Source organism: Octopus bimaculoides, chromosome 2 (genome assembly GCF_046866305.1).
Source record: "Octopus bimaculoides isolate indiv1 chromosome 2, ASM4686630v1, whole genome shotgun sequence".
NCBI lineage: Eukaryota > Metazoa > Mollusca > Cephalopoda > Octopoda > Octopodidae > Octopus > Octopus bimaculoides.
This window is the reverse complement of record NC_142929.1, coordinates 167,874,918-167,902,417: the sequence shown is the minus strand read 5'-3', so window position 1 is coordinate 167,902,417 and position 27,500 is coordinate 167,874,918. Positions and strand designations below refer to the sequence as shown.

At 34.6% G+C, this 27,500-nt stretch overlaps 1 long non-coding RNA gene across 1 annotated transcript in view; it reads left to right on the top strand.

Annotated features, from left to right (window-relative positions):
• LOC128247122 (uncharacterized) overlaps positions 1-27,500 on the top strand; it is a 71,622-nt gene that overhangs the window by 37,324 nt on the left and 6,798 nt on the right. Inside the window, exon 3 of the long non-coding RNA XR_008263547.2 lies at positions 5,196-5,254. This is a non-coding gene — a long non-coding RNA (uncharacterized LOC128247122). The remainder of the gene's footprint in view (positions 1-5,195; positions 5,255-27,500) is intronic.

Sequence of the window (27,500 nt, the reverse complement as noted above, 5' to 3'; positions counted from 1 at the left end):
GTTGTCTGGATGCTGTTTAAATAGAATGTTTATGGTAAATGTTTACAATAACTTAATTTGGCTTTAAGTGATATTTAATCTCATTTCATAAATTGTTAATTTTTGTGGGGAAATCTACCATACCTATGCAATTCTTGTTATTGTTAAGCGGGCAGTCTATATGTAAAATAGACAAATTCTACTACTTGCTTTATAGGTCTGTCATAAAATGTTATGCATAGGTTTGGATGTGTAAAATTTATAGTCATTCACTCAGTATTGTGAATGACTGCGGGTAGTATTTTGATTTGTGATAGTTTTCCAATGCATATAGGCTGTGCTGAACGAAGAACTATGATGTTTACGTAAAAATCAGCCCCTAATAATAAGAGAATTACGTTTTGTAATCTTGCTCATAACAATTTAGATTTTGTACAGCTTCTATCGTCCTACCGGAGATATGGATGTTAGCAAGAGTCAAAAGTGCTTCACAAAGATACAAAGACGCGCGCGCGCGCTGTATGTGAGTATGTATTAATGACACAGAAAGGGAAAGAATGAAAGACATAAAGAAATAGCGAGTACGCTGTTTCAATGTGTTCATGAATATACTTCATCACAATTGCAGAGTTTATTTGCTATCATTGCAGAGTTTATTTGCCATCATGTTCAAATATCAATTTTAAGGAGTTAAAGTCTATTTCTATGTTTTCCCTTCTGTTTCGTTCTCTGCCTCTTCTACTTCTCCATATAGTTCTCCATCTTATTCTATTTGTCTCTCACTCTAAGGCACTTTTAAAACTTGTCTAGGAATGAGTAAACTTATATCTATGTGTATAGACATGTGTGTGCGTGTGTGGTGGTATCTGTCTGTTAGATTCCCGTCTACTTAGCCTTGTCGATTTCCTTTCATTCATACTTTTTAACATACTATTTCTAAAATAAGCCACTAAACATTTTAGTTTCTATATTTTTACATCTACAAAGAAAGATTCAGCCACGAATCGAATCTATATTGCAAACTCAGGAGACAGATTAAATATAACACGCAAGTACAAGTAAACCCATACGACAGACTTCTATACAGTTTGAGCTTCCGTAATTTCCCTTTCATGAAAAACTTGCTCTAAATGCAGTGGGGACAAAACCGGAAAAACGTGACTGAGGACCAAACTTTTTTACCACACTGCCAAAATCTGTTGACTAATCATAAAGACAAATCTTTAATTTTTATATACGGGGAGAGACTCATTTTCCTCGCTTATCCTGCCACTTTTTAATATTTCTTGTAAATGATTTCAATATTTTCAAATTTGAAACATTACTGCATTGGAAAATAGCCTGTTACCTTAATTCCTTCCATCTTACCCTCTTGCTTGCTCGCTTTCTCTCTTTATTTCCTTCTTTGTTTTATTCTTTATTTCTTTTTCTTTTTCTTCATCATTTTCCTTCCTTCATAGCTCCCTTCCTTTCTTTCTGTTTTTCTTTCTTCCATTGCTTCTTTCCTTCTTCCCTTTCATACCAAATGCTATGGAAAACAATATGGCCTTTAAAATATTTTTACATTCTCCATCGGATTTTTTTACTCCTATTATACATTTGATTTCCTTCAGGTATTGCAGTAATATAACGTCATATATTCTAAAATGAAATATTAAATTGAATAGTTTCTAATTCATCTACAATGTAACCTCTATTCATATTGCATTAATTGTAGGACATTCTATTTAATTCTCTGTAGAGCCACATATATTCTTTTCATATGTACTCTGAATAAAAAATGGAAACTGTGAATATTCATTAGTGCACTAGTATAAGTGAGTGCATATACACGAACACATACACACAGAGAAACAATGACTATCCATACGCATACACATTCATTCACACAAGCACTATCTGATATTCACATATAAGTGTATATATATATGTACACACACATTATATATATATATATATATATATATATATATATATATATATATATATATATATATGTATATATATATATATATATGTATATATATATATATATATACGTATAGAGATGTTACATACTCATACACACAGACACTTACACGCATACACATATATGTATGCGTTTAAATATACATACACAATTATTATTCATATACACACAACTGATTAGACTGTTGGAAAAGAAAATATCCTAACATTGGGCTACAAGTAACTTTAGATGCCAAGAACCCTCTTAAGTATCCTAGCTGTCTCTACTAACTCTTTTCTAGAGCTGTATTTAACTGGATTTTATGTCTATTTCCTCTATCCATCTGTTCAAATCTTTCGGAATTATTATTATTATTATTATTATTATTATTATTATTATTATTATTATTATTATTATTATTATTATTATTATTATGTTTGACTTTTGTTTTGCATTTGTACAAGTTGGATCCAAGTCTCACCCAGAGACCTCAAGAGACAACAAGTTAGAAGTTCATATTATTATTATTATTATTATTATTATTATTATTGTGACAAGGCAGCGAGCTGGCAGAGTCGTTAGCATGCCGAGCAAAGTGTCTAGCGGTATTTTTCCCGTCTTTACGTTCTGAGTTCAAATTCAGTCGAAGTCGTCTTTGCCTTTCATCATTTCTGGGGATGAGGTGACGCAACCACCCGTGTTTTTATTGAAACACCACCATCATCATCATCATCATCATCATCATTATTGATTTGACTCAGATTCGATCTTACTTCTGGTAGGATTTATGTGGGTAGCAGGTTACTATCTGTAACCTTAGGTATCCATAAACTTTCAATAATCTTTCAAGTGCTTAGAATCCTCCTGATAACCTTTCCTGTCCCTAAGAGCATGACAAGAAATTAAAAGAGCGTGATAAGAAATTCAAAACAGAATATATTTCATTAATAAAATACTGGATAGTGTTGCTTCTTTTGAGGTTTTCCACCATTCTACACTACTAGCAGCTGGACTATTATAGTATTTCTTAGGAACAATATCTCGAGTTCATAATAGGATCATACGTTTCCATTACTCTTTTTTCTTTCTTGAGCCTTAGGATTTATAAGGCCAGTTTCACACAATTCCAAAGGTATCAATGGTAACGTAAAACTTAAGATACGTACAAACTAGAACGAAAATCTGATGGCAAGTTTGGCTTATCGGAGGCTCATCTCTAAAGAACATACATTTGCTAGAAAATGAACAATTCATATTCATTCTGTGAAAATTTCTAGTTTATATTTCTAAAACAATGCATCTTGTCCTAAACAGCTTGTCATTTCTCATTTTCTCTCTTTTCTGAAAAGTGGCCTAATGGTCTCTTTACATTATTTCTTAAGACAGAAAACTATCCGTTTAAAATTTTTAACTATACAGCAGAAAATGCATTTAGAACTTTATAGACTGGACGATCCTTAATCTACATAGAAACAACTTTGCACATTTTCAAATGAGTTCATTGCTTTTCACTTGGGATTCAGATTAACTTCATACAAGCGTTTTGCATACTTCAGGTCGATGTATCTACCGAGAATAAGAACTCTAAAAGCATTCGTGCTTGGTATTACCAACACACTCTTTCTAAAATTATTATTATAGATATCAATATATCCCAGAGCCAAAGCCACCATATTATATATCGTTTATAAATAAGCAACCCATAACAACATCATATATAACATATATAAAAATATTAAAATAATTCACGAATTCGAATGGAAATAACAGTCAATCTACTTCATTTGAAATTTACTTTTTACGAAGATTAAGATTTCATTATTGTAGCCTTCACACTTCCATACCTAAACTTATACAAATCTACTTATAGAAATATTAACCCTCTAATTACAAGACAATAATTCGTAGCTCTTAATGACTTATGGGTGACTACGAAAAGGTTTATATAAGTGAACTGTCATCAACACATAAGCCCAGTGGCACCGACACTTCCCTAGGCTCTAAATTACATCTCAAATTCACATTTACGGGGAGTAAGGGAAGTGGAATGTTGCCAGAAAATTAGTAGGCTTAACAGTTCTTGCGATCACAATAACATCTTAGAAGATATTTAAACGGGATATCATATTCTTTCAAAGCATAATATTTAACTTGGTTTCAAGCAAGGAACACGGTTGACTCATGAGACTATGTACTGTTTTCTTATAAATGTATCTCAACGTAAGAACTTGTACTTGAAAGTTATGATACCAATACATTAATGTATTATTATAGGTTTCACCTTCACATAGTAACATTGTAATTTATAGAAGAAATGGAAATCTGAACTGTAAAAATAAACATAAAACGCAAGTTCCATTTTAGAAACAAACTTTTACAATTTACATAAACATAAAAAAGAAAACATCTTTTGTTTCATGCATAATTTGTTTATATTAGATCAGTCACAGTGATAGTGATAAGCATAGATTTAAAACGGGAAAAAAATATCACTGAATGTTATTAGTAAAAATACAGTATTGTTGCATTTATTAAAATTATTCTTGCATTTCAAAATCGAACAACTTTGATATTTAATGGCAAATACTGTTATCACAAAATACTCATAAAAGACAAGTGAATATAATATAATATATGTATTTTTTAAATGGCTCATAAAACACTAATACAATATATGCTCACATGCATACATACATAGAAAAAGCTGTATATACATTCATGCATATATTCATACATATAAACTTAAGTATACACACATACATTAAGAAAAAGAAATGCTTTCAGAACTTTATGAAGACAACGAGAAAGAAAATATTTATATCGAAGAATGCTACTGGATTCAGTCGTTTTAAGATGATTTAGTCACGCTGTAAGAGAAGGGAAAAATAAATTGAAAATAGTAACACTTTTAGCAGTATTAGTTTTATTTTGTTTATAACTGGTAGTATTGGTGTTAAGAATTGGCTGTTAGTAGCAGCAACAGTAATGTCGGTGGTTACTGATGTAGTGTCTCTATCAATCCTAGTAGCTGAAACAGCAGTTACGTGTGCACACACACACACACACACACACACACACACACACACACACACACACACACACACACACACACATACACTTATTATTATTATTATTATTATTATTATTATTATTATTATTATTATTGTTGTTGTTGTTGTTGTTGCTGTTATTATTGTTATTATTATTATTATTATTATTATTATTATTATTATTATTATTATTATTATTATTATTATTAAATTTACAGAAATCAAAAGACGAAGACAGGTGTAGGAACAACAAGAAAGTGTATTAGTTTAACGCTCGGTAAGAATGAAAAGTCTTTTACGTTTGGAGTCTACGCTCTTCCACAAAAAGGATTAAGAGGGGTAAAAAAGGAGAGAGAGAATGAAAGAAAAAATCGGTGAGAGAAATTTTCTTCAGAGATTAACAGTTCAACATGATGAAATAGCCAGAAGAAGGCTGAATGAAAAGGAGATAATTACAATACCCGGCCGAACGAAGTTGTTCTCTCGCGCGCGTGCGTGTATGAGAATGTTATGTATGTATGAATGGGGGATGAGTGTGTGAGTATGTATGTGTGAGTGAGCTGAAAACAATGTGGATTTGTGTGTGCGTATATGTGTACCCAGTGCGTACATTATGTGGAGTGATGTGCGTTTTGTGTATTTGTGTCTGTGCGTGCGTATGGACGTGTGCATATGTGTGAGTATATATATATATATTTGTATACGTGAGTCGTCTAAGAGACCATAAGTCGAGGAAAAGATGCACTCCCATATCTGTCAGAGTGGGTATATTATCTGAAATGTATAGTAATGGATATTTAATACTATACATTTCGGATAATATATATGTATATATATATTTGAATATGTATATGTGTGAGTGTGTGTATGTGTATGTGTGAGTGTGTGTATATATGTATGTATATATATATATATATACATATATATATATATATATATATATATATATATATATATATATATATATATATATATATACATACACACACACACACATATATATATATATTACACGTGTATAAGGGATGACCACTAAGTGGACATCCAATATGCTAGAAAGAGGTCATCAACTTAGTGGTCATTCCTTATACACGTGTAATACAATTATTCTGAATTTTCAGATTTTTTATATGCTAGGCCACTTGGTTTTAAATTGAATTAATATTCAATCACCCTCTATGTATAAATAATTATAGATGATATAGATGTAAACTCAGCTTCTGACCCTGATGAATTGCCAGCAATCCTCCTCAAGTCATGCAAATGAGTCCTTGCAAAACCATTGCAGCTACCTTTCAGAGCTTCATCAGAAATGGTAAGCTCCCGGACAAACTAAAGGAGAGAAGGATATGCCCCATCCATAAAGAAGAAAGCAGAGCAGATGCTAAAATCTTAATTGCACTCCTTGAAGCGAATGACTTGCTGACTGACACCCAGCATGGTTTTCGAGCAGGTAGGAGCTGCCTGACGCAGCTCTTGCATTGGGTGCTAAAGCAGCTGCTCAATAACTCAAATGTGGACGTGATATACCTCGACTTTGCAAATTGGTATGATTTGTCACAAGCTCTGAAATCTTGGTATATTTGGGAAACTTTGAGAATGGCTACATGACGTTTTAAAAGATAGAAGTCAGGTAGTGGAGGTCAATGGGGCCACCTTGAAGAAAACACAAATAATGAGTGGTGTTCTACAGGACACTGTTCTGGGGCCACAGCTATTCATAGTGGGCCTCTCCGATATGCCCTCAGCTGCTCAAGTAGCTACTCTTGCTAGCTATGAGAAGATACCAAAGTTTCTCAGACGATACAGAACCCTGGAGACGTTTTGCATCTGCAACGTGAGTCGGACGCAATATACAGGTGAGCTGATGAAAATAACATGCAGTTTAATGCTGGAAAATTCCAAGCCATGCACTACCAACACAGGAAACTCAGTGAAAAACAGATAGGATACACTGGCCTAGGAGGGATACCAATCCCGGAATCAAAATCAGTGCGTGACTTGGGCATCGACATGAGTAATGAGACATCTTTCCAGGTGCAAATTACCAAGTTGTCAATAAAATGCAGACGTCTGGCCGGGTGGATCCTTCGAACTTTCAAAACAAGAGAAAAGGAAATCATGATGGTCCTCTGGAGGACTTTCGTTCTCAGTCGTCTGGATTACCGCTCGCAACTATGGTCACCAAACAGCGTAAAACTGACGACGGACCTCGTGGGATCTAGCGAAGCTACACAAGGAAGATCGACACAATGCGCCATATCAGCTACTGAAAAAAACTGAGAGTTACGACTCTACTCTCTGGAGCGAAGGCGTGAAAGATATGCAGTAATATAGGTCTGGAAAATCCTAGAAATAATGTTCCAAACTTTGGTATTGTCACTTACACAAGCAGCAGGACGGGGCTCTACTACATGGTACCAAAGCCCTCAACACTGCTATAAGGATACAGGACCAATATTGCAACAGGTTGGGCCTCAAAGGCCTACAGCTCTTCAATATCCTCCCACAAAACCTGAGAGACCTCCATGGCGTGGATGTAGGCTTTATCAAAACAAAATTAGATCTTCTGTCGAGAGTTCCAGATAAATCTTCCTCAAGGAAAGAAACATAGATGAGAGCAGCATCATCAACGTCCCTCATCCACCAAATGTCACGTATAAGAGGAGGTTTAATGAAAGTGTGGCAAAGTAAACGGCGGTGCTCCAGTATGGCTGCAGTTGTTGGACTGAAACTGAAAGAGAATATATATATATATATATATATATATATATATATATATATATATATATATATATATATATATATATATATTTGTATTTGAGATGACAAGAGAATAAATGATTATCTTAGGAAATTCATTACCGCATACCTGTTTCTGCTATAAGATGTAATGAACTCATAGTTGCTTGACTGCATCTTATTGCAGAAACAGATGTAAGCTAATGAAGTTCATAAGACAAAGAAATCCCTTGACAGACTATTCCTCGGCTTGTTAACCGTTCTTGGCTGAAGACGTTCCAGGTTTTCCTTCCTAGTTAATAGCACATGTCACCTGTTACATAGAACAGTCTTCAATTATACTAAGGCCGTGGCCTAATTTTCATACTTTTCCCTTTCGACGGCTTACCATTAATTATATAAAATCTATTTTATTCAAAGCACAACAGTAGATGAGGTAACTTCGGTTAGTCGCTTGAACTTGAAAATATTACCGCTAAATAATCCCCAAATATTATCCCGGCCTCTTCATAAATGACTAAATATTCAGTTCAAAGGAATACTAATACCAAATATGATATACTAAAAAAAGAAGGCAGTGCGGTGACGGTTAGAGGACCGGGCATACGATGTGTAATGATCACAAAAGAACAGTTCTTATATGTGAAAATGTTGTTAAAAGACAACAATATCTGCAAATCTACACAAAGCAGACCCTGAAACACCTATGAATGAATGTCACAATACCCAGACGAACATCACTAAAAAACAACATTTGTAAAAAATCCAGATAAATACATGACTATACAATATAAAGAACTGTACCTCGAACAACAACGATAAAAGCAGGAAGTACCATTGATATCTCCCTTTTCAGTGTTATAGCGCACAAAATCGAATAAAAAAGAAGCCGTTTCATATACGAAAATTAACTGTAAACACAACAAAAAAGTTTTACAAATTCTGAAAAACAATGCTAACAGCATCAAAACACTTTTTATTGGACAAAAGAAATTTGTCATCATTGACGAAATGTGGTATTAGTACAGAAATTATTCTTAAATCAGGCGAGACAGACCCTTTCATAGCGAGTGTGGTCTTATAACATATAACATATATATATATAGATATCACATATGACATTTGGAAGCTAGAAAGCAAGTTTTTTTTTAAATAAAAAGAAACGAGATACATTTCGCTACTGACCTTACTAACCATTCCTCTGAGTTACGCAGCTCAAATGCAGAATTCTTATAAACAACATCACTGGGGTAGAATTGAATGCACTCAAACATCCTGGAATTCAAAGTGTAAACATAACGAGCTGGCAGAATCGTTAGTACGCCGGGAAAATGCTTAGCGGCATTTCGTGTGTCTTTACGTTCTGAGTTCAAATTCCGCAGCAGTCGACTTTGCCTTTCATCCTTTCAGTGTCGAAAAATTAAGTACCAGTGAAACACTGGGGTTGATGTAATTGACTACTCCCATCCCACCAAATTGGTGGTATTCGCAGCAGGGCCGAATGACAGAGAAGTTCGCCTTGTAATCACGAGGAACTCGGTTTGGTCTCACTGGGTGAAATCCTGAGCATGTATCTTTTACTATGGACTGGGTCAATCCAAACCTTATAAATGAAATTGGGTAGATAGAATTTAATCAATCGTTTCCTTTAATTCAGAAGTCTTGCCTTGTTATTTACTCTGTTTATTTGCTCTGTTTATGACAGGCGAAAATCACAGGTACTTGTGAGCGAACAATAGTTGTCACCTGGGAAAACATAAGCAGCACTTGTGTATTATGCTAATAATATTTCTCGAGTAAAGATCTCATCCATATATTTAGAAGATAGTAAACTATTTTAATATTTGTATTATTGTGTGAAAATTCCCTAAATGATAACATTATCTACAACATACCCTACTCTGTGTGCATACATCCTATCTATCTATCTATCTATCTATCTATCTATCTATCTATCTATCTATCTATCTATCTATCTATTTATCTATCTATCCGTTTATTTTCGGTTTGTCGGTTCATATCAATGATTTATAAATTTATATACTTGAGAATTCAAGTAAACAAGATAGATTACAAATGTAAAAAGGGAATTTGTAAAGGTTAGAGGCACAAGTAGTTATATTTTCTTTCCTTTTATTCAAGATTGTTTACATAATTCATATATATAATTATACCCTTATCTGTCTGTCAGTTTGTCTATCTTTCTCTCTCTTTATATATATATCGAAGTGTATGCGTGTATATACACATATATACACCCATATACATACATATATTATATGGAACACTTTGTTTAATGGAAGTTTTAATATTTCAAGCGGATTGGTTCACTTCAGCATCAATTACAGCTTTAAAACGCAACGTAACTCTCGTTCAAGTTCTGAACGGTTGTTAGGGGGAATTTTGAGCCATTCTTCAAGTAAATCTTGATTTGGCTCCTTCAGCAACTATTGCGAAGAAAACTGTTTTTACTGGCTACTCGAACATGCACCATAAATGTTCGATTATATTGAAATACGGTGATTGTAGAGGTCAATGCAAATGGTCTACTTCATTTTTGTGCTCTTCCAAATTTTGAATAACATTAGCTTAGTAAATCAGTACATTAACGTCATAGAAAATTGTGCTATCACCAGGGAACAATTTTTGTATCATGGACATAATCAATCAAAAATCTCGTACAACCCTGATGTTAACTCTGCCATGTTGAGCAACAACTAAAATTCCAAGAATACTCCATGATATGGCTGCCCAAAACGCTATGGAAGCATCTTCATGCTTTCAGGTACGAAACAAAAATCAGTGTTGAAAGCTTCTTTGGGCTGCCCTCAGACATAAATACTCTCCGGTTTGTCAGAGAAAGTTACATTGTTTCATTGAGCTACCGACTACATGTGATAGTCTAGATACCACTTTTTACATTTACCAATGTTGATGTGGGATGAAAGAAGTTTAGCAATTGTAGCCATCCCTTAGTAGCTAACCTTATAGCGCTCACTACGAACGGATTTGGTTGATTCAGAGTTAGCGAGGTGGTGGTTTAGCTGTGCTGTCTCTTTTATTTCAATATTTCGATGGTTTAAGATACAAAACATTTCATTATTCTCTGGCCCCTTTCGGTGAGGTTTGCCTTCCTTCTAGATTTATGCTTGCCAGAATTGGTTTTACATTGGTTTTAATAATGCTAACTGTCTTTAGTGAGTGCTTTCTCCGAAACAGTTGTTGCAACTGAAGTTCCAGCCATCTACGCTCTAACAATCTACTCTTTTTGGAAATCAGTTAAGTCAGGCATTTTAACTTATTTAGATATAAATATCTGAAAAACAGTTAAAATAGAAGGCTGTATGATGAAGTTCAAGCCATACATAATGCATTAGAAAACCAAATCAGTATTGAATTTACCATATTGACAGTAGAAAAAATAGTTAAATAGTAAGTGGTGCTTCCATTATTTTGTCCGAACTTTGTATATGTATGTTGTCTTCTAGTTTTAATTGCTCGAAGTCTCCTTGTAAGGAAGTAAATAGGTTCTAACAAAGATACACAGCTCTCTCATTAGAATGTAAATAAAAGTTTTAAAAGTTCTTGACCGATCCACTAAGATATCGTACTTGTAATATGTGGGTTAATAGGTTGATTTCTTCTGAAAACCCTAGATTTTCCAGATTGTCACTTAGGCATTTACTAATAAAAACCAAGTGTTCCAATTATTGATATGAATGTGGATGTATTAATTGGGTAAAGAAGCTAAAAAATTCGAAGCATTTGTCGTAGTTATCCTCTTTCGCTTTGATTTCTGAAGAACTGTTCACATCAGCAGTGCAGCTGATCTCTATGACGGTACATACCTTTTCTTGTCTGTCCCAGACAATGATATCCGGCCTGTTATGTTCACACTAGGTAGAAGTTTTGATGGGAAAGTTTCAACAATATTACTTGTGTTCACGTTTATGTATGTACTCAATAACAGAGCGAATCTCTATACTTATCTCAGGTCTTTCATTCAAAATGTACAGAATTTTCAACCCTTGTGTCACCCTGATTCTGTATCTATGAAAAGAGTTGTAAAATATATTAGAAATATGTTTTAAGTTGTTCAAACACTATCTATAATAGAACTCAATGCACTGGTAGAGTGGATTCAAATATTGTACCAAAAGTTGGCTGTCTTCTCATTTTCCATCTGGGTGTTTCACGAATATTGTGAACAGCGCAGCAATGGGGTAGAGCTCTAGGTAAATTGCCAAATTTCAATAAAACAGACACACGAACACACACACACACACACACACACACACACACACACACACACACACACACACACAAACACACACACACACACACGCACGCACGCACGCACACACACACACACACACACACACACACACACACACACACACACACACACACACACACACACACACACACACACACACAAACGTTCGGTTAAAAATGTTTAACAAACATTCAAATATTAAACTCATTATTTGAAAAACAATTATTCTAAATCATTACTGCATGTCGAGTTTATTGTCGAACTTCCAGCTGAAACGAACGGTGGTTTGTATCTCGTCCTGCCACTGCTCTGAAATTATTGCTTCAGCAGTTTCGTTGTCTTATTAAAGATTAGTATGAGAGAATACTCTCAAAATATATATGGTGCATGTATCGTCACGAGCTGCATCACTCTGTAATACATAATTAATGGACAACTGGTTTTTGAGGCTCCAGTGATATTACCATGCTCTCTTAGGAGCCCAGAGCAGGTGCCAGAAACCTGCCAATATCTATAGATTCACACCAGTGGTTAATGCTTGTTTTAGAACCACACAAGCAGTGTCAGATTTTACGCTATTTGTCTAGACCACACGGAAACGAGGAATTGAAATATTTTCAAGCATGTTTCATTGTATGATGGTGAAACCATCAGATTAATTAAGATGTTGAAAGTGAAGAAAACTAGAGGCACCACAACATCATAGGAACATAGTTTTCAAAGAAGAATGCCTTTAATAATTGCATTCCTGCGTTAGGAGTGAAAAGTCAGCCCCGTCTCTTCACTTACTCATCTATCTTACATGAGATTCTAGAATGATAGAAACGCTGCTGATATCTCTCAAGGGCATTTCAAATACAGATACCTAATGTTAACACAATACCACACGCCTATAATGGATCACGTGTGTTGCCGGCTGAACGGCTCCAGGTAATACGTGATATTAATTCTCTTTTATCTACATCAGACGAATGAACTACAAAAGCAATTTCGGTTGGGAAGAATACCAAGATTGGACAAATAAAACTATATATTGTGGGACACGCTTTCATCTATTCAACACCTGTATGTATGTATGTATGTATGTATGTATGTATGTATGTATGTATGTATGTATGTATGTATGTGTGTGTATGTATGTATGTATTTGTGTATGTATGTATATATGTATGTGTGTACGTACGTACGTACGTACGTATGCATACACGTACACACACTGATATACGCACGCATGTTTCGAACATTCATTTATAATTTTGGAGCTTTGATAACTTTTTGGAACTTTAAGGACATTACTCCATACATTTCGAGTTCTAGAGCTAATATAAATGCGTATCCTACTAATAAACAACCATTAAATGTCTATAAAATGAATGCCATTCAGGTCTAATTATATATTGTCTGGCATTTAATTATGCAAAATCATTCTTGGTTTATACTGAGTTACGAATAAAGCTGGTTAATTGATATTCAAATGCAATTTTTCTTTATATTTCAAGCTCATTTTTCATTACCGTTTTTTGTATTCGTCGAATATATAGACACACGTATATACCAGTGCTGTAATCTATTAGATTGACGAGAGAAATTTTCATTTATTGTGTTGTCACACACTGGCTATCCTCCACGGCAATACCATCGCAGTCATTACTGCGGGGTTCCACTGAGCATACCATTTGTTCTGGTGTGTGTGACCCATTCCCCATTTCCCCTCCATGTTCTCCCACTTAACTCCCGTTTTTCTTTTTTCTTTCTTCTTTATTTTTATATTTAAACATTATGACTGAAAATGCGATCAGTTGGTTTAAAATAAAAATGATATAAACAACAATAAAAAACTTTATCAGAAAGGAAGTTCAGGTGCAGCCAGTGCAAGGAAAGGATTTACCATATTTGCGGATACTCTGTCATATGCCATTCATGCCCACCTATATGTCAATCCATTAAGCTGAAAGCAGGTTTGGTACAGGGAGTCGGCTGCAATTATGAGCCATGTTTTTTTTTAAACTGACAAAATCTACCTTCCAAGGAGTGAAAGGAAAGTCTCTGTACTCTATCAGACATCACACACTCTTTTGACAAAAACATTGTACCGAAAAACTTGAAGAAACTGTCCAATTACACAGACGTTGAAACTGAAATAAGTTCGATGTGAACAGGGAAGTGAAAATGTTAGCAAAATCATTTGGACAGCTAGTTACGATAAAAAAAAGACATGAAAAACATGTACGTAAATATTAGAGTAAACGACGTCACGCACACTGTCCATAAAAATTTTGCGCCACCGTTCATATCCTACATAAAAAAAAACTCAAACTTTCCAACGGTACACACCTCACTCATAACATAAATTCTACATCTACAAAAGAAAATACTACAAAACACCTCAGGAACACAGCACTGGCAGTGGTGCAGTTGTTGAAACATTTGAAGAAACTCTTACAAGATTATACACTAGCGACTCATTTTCCAGAGCTTTCATTAGATACAAAATATATAGATACATGAATAGGTGCATACAGTTGTGTAGAAAATGCAAATATATATTTTTTTCAATTTTTAGAGATAGCGCTAAAGAATTAATACTATTTTGTCAATTAAGTGAATAAAATATATCAGAATAGAGTAATTTAAACATAAACGAAAGTAATTCTACTAACTCGATTAATTACCAAAAAAAGTTACCTTCTTTCTGTCTTTCTTACTACCAGGTTTATATAAAAGCTATATAATATAGCATTTCTTTTCACTGTTCATCTTTCATGAAATTCTTCCTGAAAGATTAATGCTGTGAATATTTGCTTAGTTTTAATTAAGTGCAACTGAACATATTAGCAACTGTTTTGTTTGGAAATACCTTACAAATAAAAGTATTAACAATATCGATCGACAGGCTTTGAAACCGATTAAAATTAGCATTTCTTGAAGGTTTTAATCAAATTAAAAATTTTAAACTTTCAGGCAGAAATGAAGGAAATTAAATTAGGCTTATATCAGAAATGTTTACATTTACAGGCAAAAGCAATGGACTTTTTCAAGAGAGAGAAAAATAACTTCATGCATTTGACTGAAAGGACAGAAAACAGAAAACAACTCTTAGAAATTATGCAGTTTAGAAAATTATCAAATTAGAGGTTCGGGAGAATCCCAATCAACAGAAGTTTTACTATTTTCCCCGATCTCTTGCCAATCGTAAATCCCACAATTAATTTTTCAATTCAGTAATTGAAAAACCTGGCAAAATTAAGAAAAAGATCTACTCAGCTCCTAATTTTATTATCTGTCTTAAATCAATAATAATGTAGGAAGTCCACTCAGATTTGACACTTATTATTGTTTTTTAAAGTTGTTTTCTAAACTTTATTGTGATCTGAATAGTTGGTTGAATTTACGAAGTATTTATCTAACTCGAAGACGAAAACTTCCCGAGCATATGGAAAAGGCAATGCGAAATTGGAATGCGTGTATTCACCTCTCCAATAATAGCATAAAAATGTAGTACTCACAGGTTCTTCAATGAGGCATCTCGGATAAGTAATGATATAGTTGGTTAAGAACATCTAAAACTTTGGACTGTCTTCTTTATATTGTTGAATGAAATAAAATCTTGCTTTTTAGAGCAACTTAATCTTAAATGAAAGCCTGTTATTATCAGGAATGTAGGGCTACTGCGCTAATAACTTTAATTCTTTAATGTATATACAGAATCAAAAAGCTAATGTAACATATTTGGTTATGTAACGCTAGAGCTGATAACGTATCAACTTGACACAAACCACCCTTTAATAAACGTAAAAAAATATGCTTTTAATGGCCGAAAACTTCGGTTTTCTGCTGCAATTGAAGTGAAGTGACATTCACCAACCGAATATTCAATCTGTGTCAAAGCACGACTTTCTGCTAACTTACAAGGGAGAGGTCACGTGCTAACGACGGGACCTCTCTGTAATCGATCGATCTAGTAGACGTCACATCTTCAAATCACAAGCTATCAACTTTAAAAAGAAACTGACACGTTACAGGATGTAGTCTTAGAAACACAGTATCTGTTACGAAAGATACGAAGATCATGGCTGGAATGTTTTTGATCATAGGTCAGCAGAGTTACAACAGGCTATGGACTAAACATTAACATAAAACAGAATTTAGCATTATTTTTAGGCTTTCTTCTGTGTATACGCACGCACGCGTACACACACAGACACTGCTCGAAATTAGGAGTAGATAGACAGCCGCCAACTGATGAAGGATTGTTTTCCGTGTTACTTGTCCTGTTCTCCATCTTATTCTCTTGTTATTTGCGTATTTAACTCGTTTGTTTCCGTACCTCATGTTGTTGGTGACATCCTGTACCCACATATGCATATATATATATATATATATATATATATATATATATATATATATATATATATATATATATATATATATATATATTTATATATATATATATACTAATTATATTATTATTATATATATTCATTATATATATATATATATATATATATACACACACACATATTATTTACATTTATTATCATTATTATATATATATATATATAGATATACGTCTGGGTACCCAAAAGAAAGCGGAATTTTGGAAAATTATTTTCTTCACTTAGTTTTATATGTTTAAACTTTTATCACCTTCAAAGTATTCTCCAGTTGAAGCAATGCATCAGCCCAGACGCGTTTTCCACTGTTCGAAGCAGTTCTGGAAGTCTTACGAAGTGATGCCTTTTCACGCCGTACTTTTTTTCTTCACCTCTTCCACATCTGCAAAACGTCTTCCTTTAAGGACGTTTTTCGTTCGGGGGAACGGAAAAAGTTTGCAGGGACCAAGATCGGGCAAACAGGGAGGGTTGTTAAACGAAATCATGCCATTTTCGTCAAACCTGTCTACACTCAAAGAGTTGGGCGAAGCGCATTGTCGTGTTGAAGCCACCGCTCTTCACTTTGCCACAAGTCAGGGCGTTTTCGTCTCACCACGTCTACAGAACTGCCAAGTAAAATGTCTGGTTAGCAGTTTGACCAGCAGGAACAAATTCTGTGGGGAAAATTCCTTTCGTATCCATGAAATAAATCAGAAGTGACACTGAACTTCACTTAACGCGCTTTTGGGAGGTGTGGTGACATTGAGTATTTCCATTGACTTGATTGCTGCTTCGCTTCCGGGTTGTAGCCGTAGCGCCAGCTTTCGTCACCAGTGATGACCTTCTAAAAAAAGGTTTTGATCAACTTCCAACTGTTCTTTCAGTTCACGACACGCATCCAGTCGTGGCTGCTTTTAATATTCTGTGAGCAAGCGAGGCACAAATTTTGCTGCAACTTCTTAGCTTTTCCTCGCACTTCCTCGCCTAAACTTCGTCGGCAGGTGCTGCAGGACACATCAGTGATATTAACAAGTTCGTCAATTGTTCAGTGACAGTCCTCCAAGAGCAGTTCATGAATTTTGGTGATGTTCTCATTCGTTGAGGCTGGTCATCAAGCGACAGGTCACCATTTCTAAAGCGTGTAAACCACACATAAACTTGTGTTTTGCGCATGGCAGCATTCTTGTAAGCTGTTTGAAGCAAGACAACTGTTTCACCCGCTGTTTTTCCCAGCAGAAAACAGATTTTCACAGAAGCACGCTGTTCCTTCGTTTTAACCATCGCAAAAATCAGCGAACAGGGAAGAAGCACTGCGAAACAAAAACATACCACATAGCGGTATGACTTCACTCAACGAAGCCGGTTGGCAGACTGATGTTTAAGGGTTACATCAAGTGACTTCTAGCGGCTGAAGCCTGAACTACAACGGGTTTATCCCACAGGAAACGTTTCCGGTTACTCTTAAGTACCCATCGTGTATATATATATATATATATATATATATATATATATATATATATATATATAAACAATATATGAGTATATGCATATATATGTACATGTATGTATATACGTTCATCTACATGTACATATAGATACATAACTGGGTGCATGACGTGGCAAAAGAACAAGGACAATATACACATACATACTTGTGAATGTGTGCATATGTCTGTTTGTGTCTGTCACCTGCCACCTATTAGCAACCAGCATTGGTTTACGTTATTGTAATGTAGCGGTTCGGAAAAAGAGACCGATAGAGCACGTATTAGGGTTTAACAAGAAGTACTGAGATCTATTCATTCCACTAAAGATTGTTCAAGGTGGTGCCCCAGCTTAGCCGCAATTTAATGACTGGAGAAAAGAAAAGAAATTACACACACACACACACACACACACCATTAATTAAATTCTAATATTTATCAAGTTATCAGCAATTGTTTTACATATATAAATAATAATAAATATCTGTAATAGATTATATCTCCGAATTCGTTCTATAGTTAAAACGTTACATACGCAGACCGTTACAGAATAATATCATAGATATATCCTGCGTTGAAAATATCTCACTTAATGCAGTGAATCACAAAAAGAAAACAGATACGAGTGCCAGTTTTTGCTTGATTTTTGATGAAGTTTTTCTTCCTGGTTTTTGTTTGTGTTATTCTTTTCGCTTTTCTTTATTGTTAGTTTTTGTTGTTTTGTTTTCTGATTTGCTTTTTTTTTTGTCAGAAAATAAATAAGAAGGAAGGAACATCGCTAAATAAACGAATTGTACATAATGACAGCCAGGATTTTCACGCGAAAGTCATTTGACACGGTTCATTGTGCAATTGTTAACAGATGACTGCTGAAATTATTTAGATGTCTATTGAATCAAATTATGAACGGGCATCTGATTGTTTATTTAATTGAATCTCTAAAAAAGCTGCTGGTGCGATGAAACTAATCGTTGCCTTTATCACCAAGTGATGTAGTCAGTATTAAGCAGTGGTTTATTTCAATAATAGTGTTTTAACCATTATACGTTAAATGGTTCGATGTTATAATTAAACGAATGGGCAATGGACAGTAATAACCGGATAATGTGGCTACATAGAGAATGAAGTATAAAGTCTAATTAAACTGAGATTGTATTAACAACAAAAGCCACGTCGTACAAATTTATATATAAATGGCTGAGTGTGTGTCTGTGTGTATGTTACGATGTTAATGAGTATTTGTGTGGATATGTATATGTGTGTTTGTGTGTGCCATTTTTATGTTATGTGTATATTTCAATGTGTTCTTGCTTACGCATATGCAAACGTACCTGCAGACACGTATATAGAGTCAAAAAGATATAAATACTAAAACGCATCCAACTCTCATATTTACGTAAATGTCCATACACGTGCCTGTGTGTATATGTGTCTGGGTTAAAAAATGAAAGGAAGAAACAGAACACAACTAGAATAATGTGTTTTCTGTGTGTGTGCTCGTGCATGCACAAATATATCCTTATATATATATTTATAGAGATTGATACCAACCTTGATACATACAAAATCATATCCTGAACGATACATGCATATATGAAGAGTTTACATATACACACATACATGCATATAATGTCTACGTCCAGACATGAGTGTTTCATTATTTCATTACAAATGTACAGGACTAAAAGTCACACGTCAAGTTATAAATTGGAAATCCAGTCGATTGGCAGAAATGGTAGAGATCCAGATTATCCGAAGTTGATTTTGTGTTTCATCCCTTTGATGTCGACAATACGAAATAAATGATATATAGAGCTGGTGCCGCTTATTCGACAATGTTATTGATTCGTTACACACGAGCGACGGTATATCAATATGAGATATTAGTATTTGAAATCAGTTTGAAAACTATCAGAAGCTACCCTACCATTCTTGGATCTCTTTTAGTTTGGTGTTAGCTAGCAGTGATGAATTACTTCTGACGTCATACCCGACGCAAGAATGCAATAACTAAAAGCGTTTTCTTTTGAAAATTATGTCCATATGACGTTGGGTTGTTTTTGATTTTCCTTCCTTTTGGTATTTTAATTAATCTGCCGATTTAATCCTTATACAATGAAATATGCTTAAAAAATACTTCGATACCTTATTTTCAGTTGGTCAATATTAGTCATGGGCAATCTGCCACCAGTCTTGCTCAATGACACGGCAACGAAAAATTACTTTTGATTGTTTTAGTAATGCGACCATTTGATGATGAACCATGCCTCATGTGACCTACTTCTTGATAAAAGTTGTTGCCCATGCCTGACCTAAACGAACGACTTGGAAAGCTAGTGGAACTTTCAAAAAATTAGAAATCACTTAAACTATTCTAGAGAGGGTAATAGCCGTTGATGTGAATCTATAGAGATCAGCAGTTTTCGTTCGTATGCTCTAGGTTCAAAAGATAGTACAACCTTCGGCATCAGAACTTACAAAATTTTATTTACTTGTTATTTATTTGATGCAATGATGGATAATCTCCTTTTTGAGATATGCATGTATACTAAAAAACTGAGATAACGGAAATTTAGCTACATATCCAATTAATACTGAGAGAAGTCAATGATGAAACGTTTGATAAATTTATAAACTCGGGCACCTGCTGGTTTACAATTAATTACATACATAACTACAATCCTAATGTGTGTGTATGTGTGTATGTGTGTGTGTGTGTGTGTGTGTGTGTGTGTGTGTGTGTGTGTGCGTGCGCGAGCGCGTATGCATGGCTGAGGGTGAATGGTTGTATTTATGAATATATGAATAAGATTTATCTAAACAATCTTAAAAAATGAGCAAGAATATATAAACCCACCTGTTCTGATTATTTTCCCTTTTATATATGCTCATCCTTGTTTACCAGGATTTTCGTTAAATAGGCGTAGGTATTCTAAAATATTCGGAAAATCAGTGAGACAGACAGATAGACAGAAAAACAGATAGATATTGTAGGTTTACAAGACGATTCAGAAAGGATGGCAGAGAAACCAATTTCATAGATAGGGCTATTTTTTACAGAATTTTCACTCAATAAATAATATAGATATCAGTATGGTTTACAAATAATTGGTTATTTGGAATACAGCTTCACTTGCTAACTGTTATTTTTAAAAATATAACCTTGTTTATATATTTTGATAATTGTAAAGGCGCCGATTTAGCTGAGTCGTTTGCGAATCAGCTGATGCTCTATAGATTTTGCTAATTTACTGCAGCTACTTATGTTCTTAATTCAAAACCAAAAACATTAGCTAAGCATTCGATTCTTCCGGTGTCGATATGTATTGAGCTACAGTGACGGATTAGCTTGAGTGTCGGATGAGATACTAATGGTATTTATTCCAGCTGCTTGTGTTTCGAGTTTAAAACCCATTATGAACTACCTCGAGGGTAGATATAACTCAACTCTCTGTTTAATAACAGCAGTTTCAGAGAGTTCAGAGAGTGGGGGGATAGTTGATTCCATCGACCTCAGTGTTCAACTGGTACTTAATTTATCGACCCCGAAAAGAAGAAAGCAAAACTGACCTCGGCGGAATTTGAACACAAAACGTAGTGACGGACGAAACGTGGCTAAGCATTTTGCCCGGCGTGCTAACGATTCTGCCAGCTCACCGCCTTGACTCTGTTTGATAACACCATCTGGTTATTCGATGGCTTTAGCGAAGCCCACTCTGCTCCAAGCACTTGAACCAAATCTCTTCTTTAAGGATACTGTCCTCTTTATCTATGCTAAAGGCTTTGGAAGTTTTGAGCACTCGTGACTAAGCGATAAACTATCTTACACATAAATGCAGTTATACACAGAAGCACACACACACACACACACACACATACATACATACATACATACATACATACATACATACATACATACATACGTACATACATACACACATACACATATAGGGTGTTCATAAATTATCTGTACATCTGCAACAATTTATCGTGTAGATGTTGCGTGCCCATGTGGAAGTGACCTAAGGTTTCTAATAAAAATTTGTTTGGCAATACACCCTGTTGAGTTATCGTCATTCTTTTCTGAATTTTTGAAATTCAGATATGACTGTGCTGTTAAAAAGCTCACGTCACCAACACGTGGGTTCAGATTCAGTCCCTCTGTGCAGTACCTTGTGCGAATGTCTTCTACTATAGTCTAGGGTCAAACTTTCGAGTGAATTTGGTACACGAAAACTGTGTGAAAGTCCGTTGTATATATATATATATATATATATATATATATATATATATACGTCTTTGTGTTTCTCCTCTACCACCGTTTGAAAATCCGTAACGGTTTTTTATGTCCTCATTACTTAGCGGCTTGGCAAATGATCTGAGAGAATAAGTACCAGATTTATAAATAGGTACTGGAATCGATTTGCTCAATTAAACATTTTAAGGCACTGCTATAGTATGGCCGCACTCCAAGGACTGAAATAAGCAAAAGTGAAAAAATATTTTGTTTCTGCGTCTAGCTGAGATCTTGAGCTATTGCTGCCTTTCACTCAATTACACTGCATGCAAATATATAGAAGCCAGCACCTATTGTCACGCAGTAGGCAGGACAAACAAAAATGCGCATCCTTCGAATATATATATATATTATTTTTCTTGTCTCAGTCATTTGACTGCGGCTGTGCTGGAGGACCGCCTTGTAGGGTTTTACTCGAACAGATCGACTCGAGGTCGTATTTCTCGTGCCGAATTAGCGATTAAAATTGATAAGTCAGAGAATAGGATACAATACGGTCATATTTGCTCAATACCACTAGCCACACTAAGATTCTAATTTTGAAATTATTTGGTCTGGGTGAACGTAACTTCTTTCTTGCAAATATGAGGGATTTTGAAGTAATGCTGCAAATGTTGGTAGCTCAGCTAAGAAGAAAATAAAAGCAGAAAACAAAGCTCACTGCGTGGTATATTATCAATACAACAGAACAAACCAAATCTATGCCAGAATATGGAACACAATATTTCGATATTTTAAATTAACGCAAAAAGTGGGCTTTCACTGTGAATTAATAAATCTTATTAAATTCAAATAATAGTTTGAAATATATTTGATATTTCAGTATTTAAAATATTATAGCTATTTAGTTAATTATATCATTTTAATTAACAGTTCTTTGTGCGATTGTGCGCATACTAATGAATTTATAAAATTAAGGATATTGTGTTTTCTAAGAATAGGTACGAGCCTACAGATAAAAATTTGCGTACAAATACTGGAAAAACATATGTACATGTCCACCTCACCTTGCTCTATGTAGTCACTCGACGTGTACAATTAGCACTCAAATATGACTATAACCTCACTGTGTCCTGCTAAATAACAGAGCACATATTAGGCAGTATAGTTCTATTTACACTTTGGATAGTGAAGGCATGTGGCTTAGTGGTTAGGGCATTCAGCTGACGTTCTTAACATCATGAGTTTAATAATCGGCGTCGCGTTGTGTCTTCAGCAAGACACTTCATTTCACGTTACTCCAGCCTTGTTACATTCTGTGTCACGCTGAATCTCCCTGAGAACTACATTAAGAGTTGGTATGTTTGTGGAGTGCTCTGTTACTTGCACGTTAATTTCATGTGCGGGCTGTTCCGTTGATCGGATCAACTGGAACCTTGGTTGTCGTAACCGATGATGGTGTGCCAGATATATACAATTCGAATAAAAATATGGGGAAACTTTTGATATTAGGGCTATTCTATTAGAGTTGACCTTGAAATAAACAACTAAGTATCGTCATGTTACTTACTCTCACGCTGTCTTCATCTCCTGTACCTATATACAAATAGTTGCCATGAGTAGGTTTTGTTTCCAGTGGAAGAAACACTGTAGAATTAGAATAAAGTGTCGTTATATTACCAGGGTGGATTCATGCAATTAATTTCAAGTAATTTTATGATATGTCGAGAAGAAATGACCCAGTTTCGAAGCAAAATCCCCAATAATTCTATTATCGAACCAAATCATTTCGATTGGCTTTGGCCAGCATTAAAGTGCTATAAACAATAATTTAACAATGTAAATTCGCAATGAACAAGTAGGTAGGTATTTAGAGATTTAGATACATTATACATCATAATACCTATTACACCATAGTAGTAAACAAGAGAGAGAGAGAGAGAGAGAGAGAGAGAGAGAGAGAGAGAGAGAGAGAGAGAGAGAGAGAGAGAGAGACTACGATGAAAAATGTTGATATCGATAAGATTCTAGCGATGTTATAATTGGGTAGCAACCTTCTTCGGATGCAGAGTAATTCTATTTGAAAAATCCTTTGAGAATTAATTTGAGAAATATAGAATATGGAAAAGAATACGTAAGAATAAAAGGTCATAATGCGCAATGTTATAGAGATGTCTTTTAGTTTTACTCATGGGAAGCGTATTTTGATATGCCTATTCCTCTGTCACAGGATCCTCAACACTTCTCTACAATGATCGCTACTCAAATATTAATATTTGTTAGTTAATGGAAAATACATGATCTGCTATGATCTTACATGGATTGAACTGAGTCTGCTGTAATAATTTATTCCTTTCAATAAAATACGTTTCAATAAACGTGGTTTGAAATTTTGGCAATGTGAAATCCTAATAGTTCATATTGATTAAATGACAGTAATGTTTAAAGCGTGTTAACTTAATGCCTGTTTTGATGTTAAACAAATGTTTAAACCTTTAATTATGTCAGATATTGATGAGATGCATTCATACTGGCCTGAAATGCGGGCGTTATTTGATCTGTTTTATTTATTTATTTTATTTTCAATAAAACATTTCTCTGAATTCCTTTTATTTTTTGATACCGTAATTACTACTATATTGACTTTGCTTTAATGGATTCACGTTACGCTCAGAAACTCGAGCATTCTAATATACAATACATGCCACAAATAGTATGCTAAGTTTTCATTTGGATCTATAGTCATCTCCATCAGTTTTACATTGTTGAATTTAAATTTATTTGAATAGTGACAACACTGGAGCGAATCTAATGCCGACGCCCTATTTAAATAGTTCACCTATTATCTTGACTGTTATGTAACGTCTGAATAAGAAAATTAATATGCAAATATGCAAATATATTAATATAACAGCTGATAGATACAGAACAAAGCTTTAAATATCCATTTATATATCATAAAATGCTAGTACGTATTCCAAAATACAGTAACATTAAAGGCAAGGCTGACAAATAATCCCTTGGATAGATTACCAATCAGCACAATATAGGATTCGCTTCAGGAATACTGGACTGAGACATGTAAAATGTTGTAGTTCTAAAAGATACAAGTGGGTACCCAAAATTAACCGGAAACGTTCTCTGTGGGACAAACCACTAGAAGCCACTTGATAAGACACTCAGGCATCAATCTGCCGACCGGCATTGTCCAGTGGGGTCGTACGGCCACGTGGTGCATCTTTGTTTTGCAGTGCTTCTCCCTTGTCCATCGATGCTTGCGATGGCTGAAGCGAAGAAACAGCGTGCTTCCGTGAAATATTGTTTTCTGTTGGGGACAACGGGGACCGAAACAGTTGTCTTGCTTCAAACAGCTTACAAGGATGCTGCCATGAGTGAAAAACAAATTTACGAGTGGTTTACACGCTTTAGAAATGGTGACTTGTCGCTTGAAGACCAGTCTTGTTCAGGGCGACCGTCGACTTCACGAACGAATGAGAACACCACGAAAATTCATGAACTGATTTTAGAGGACCGGCATCGAACAATTGACGAATTTGTTGATATGATTGGTGTGTTCTGGAGCCCATGCCAACGAATATTGAGCGAGGAAATGCGAATAAAAAAAGTTAAAGCAAAATTTGTGCCTCGCTTGCTCACGGAAGATCAAAAGCAGTTACGACTGAATGCACATCGTGAACTGAAAAAACAGTTGGAAGTTGATCCGAACAGTTTTTCGAAGGTCATCACTGGTGACGAAAGCTGGTGCTACGGAATTTGTAGATGTGGAAGATGTGAAGAAAAAGTGACGAGGGCATTAAAAGTTCCATCGCCGTCTCGAATAGTGAAAAACGCATCTGGACCGATGCATTACTTCAAATGGAGAATACTTTGACGTCGATAAAGTGTAATCATGTAATACTCAATAAATAAAATAACATTTCAAAATTACGATTTCTTTTTCGGTACCCCTACAATGAAAGAGGTATGAACTCTCAGTGCATGAGCTATAATCTCACATGTTCAGTCATTTTATATATACTATAATTAAATGTAATGTCAATAAATCTTCTGCTAATTAATGTGTGAGGGTAGGGAATCAATTTCTTATAACAGCATGTCACTTAATCGAAACTTCATGTTAATTCATGACGAAGATATAATAATTCCAAAAATTGAAAGTTATAGAAACAGCAGAACGGGGTGCCACTGCATAATACCAAAAATCCCAACACTGCCAACAGCTTGTGTTTTAAGGGCCCAGAGTTCTTAAATATCCTCTAAAAAAGTCAGTGAAACGTATATGGAGTGAATGTAGGCGTCTTCGAAACAAAACTGGATCTTCTCCTGTCAATGGTTCCGGGTGAATCTAACTCGCAGCAAGAGACGCAGATGAGGACAGCAACATCAAACCTCCTCATTCACCAAATGTTACATATCAGAAAAGGTTTCAAGTGGTGAAAAAACCCCCCAGTAATTTCAATATTAGTTGTTAGGATGAGTAAACTGTTCATGAGGTATTTATGGCCACTACAATTTAATTGATAACAAATAATATAAAGTAAAAAAAAAGCTAAAAGATATAATCACATATTACAACACAGAAATAGTTGTTATTTGAGATGATGTATTTTGATATATACCACATCACTTTTTCCGTAACTAATTTAAAATTATGAAATCCCAGATTCTCAACTTTTGTTGTTAAACATAAACATGGAAAATTTAAGTTTAAAATGTTATGTAATCCTTTCTACTTTAGACACAAGGTTTGAAACATTTGGCGGGAGGGAGTTAATCCATTAACACTGTTGGATTGCTAGAAAAGCACTGCAGCTTCATTTTTTTTTAATGTAGGGATTCAAGAAAAAAAATCACTGGAGCAGATTCACATTATCTTCTGAAGGCATACCCGAGGGCATTGACTCGATATAGCAAACTTAAAATATGTGCAAAGTTTGCTCTAAAATATTTAATACAATGAGCATTAAAAACTGAAGTAGAAATAGATATGTCATGAAAAAAAAAAAGAAATCGAACATTAGTCAATGGTATCAACAAACCCCTCTCCTCAAATTTGCTTTGTGCTAAATTAGATACCATCATTATAATTATCATTTTATACATTTACATTTTATTATTAACTTCAATCTATTTTAATTATTTTGGCAAAAAGTAATTTTGGAAAATGAATAATTTATTATTCTAAAATACAATTATTGCTTGTGCTTTTTTTAAACATGGTCATCGTTGAACATTCACTTGAAGATTCTCTTATCAATAGAAAGTGCGTGGAAATCTCCGAAGTGTATGTCGGGGGCAGTCTACCGTATTTGACGAAATAGTTAAAATATTAGTCATTGATGACACCGAGTTTTATTCACCTTATGATTATTTTTCGTTAGCTTATTAAA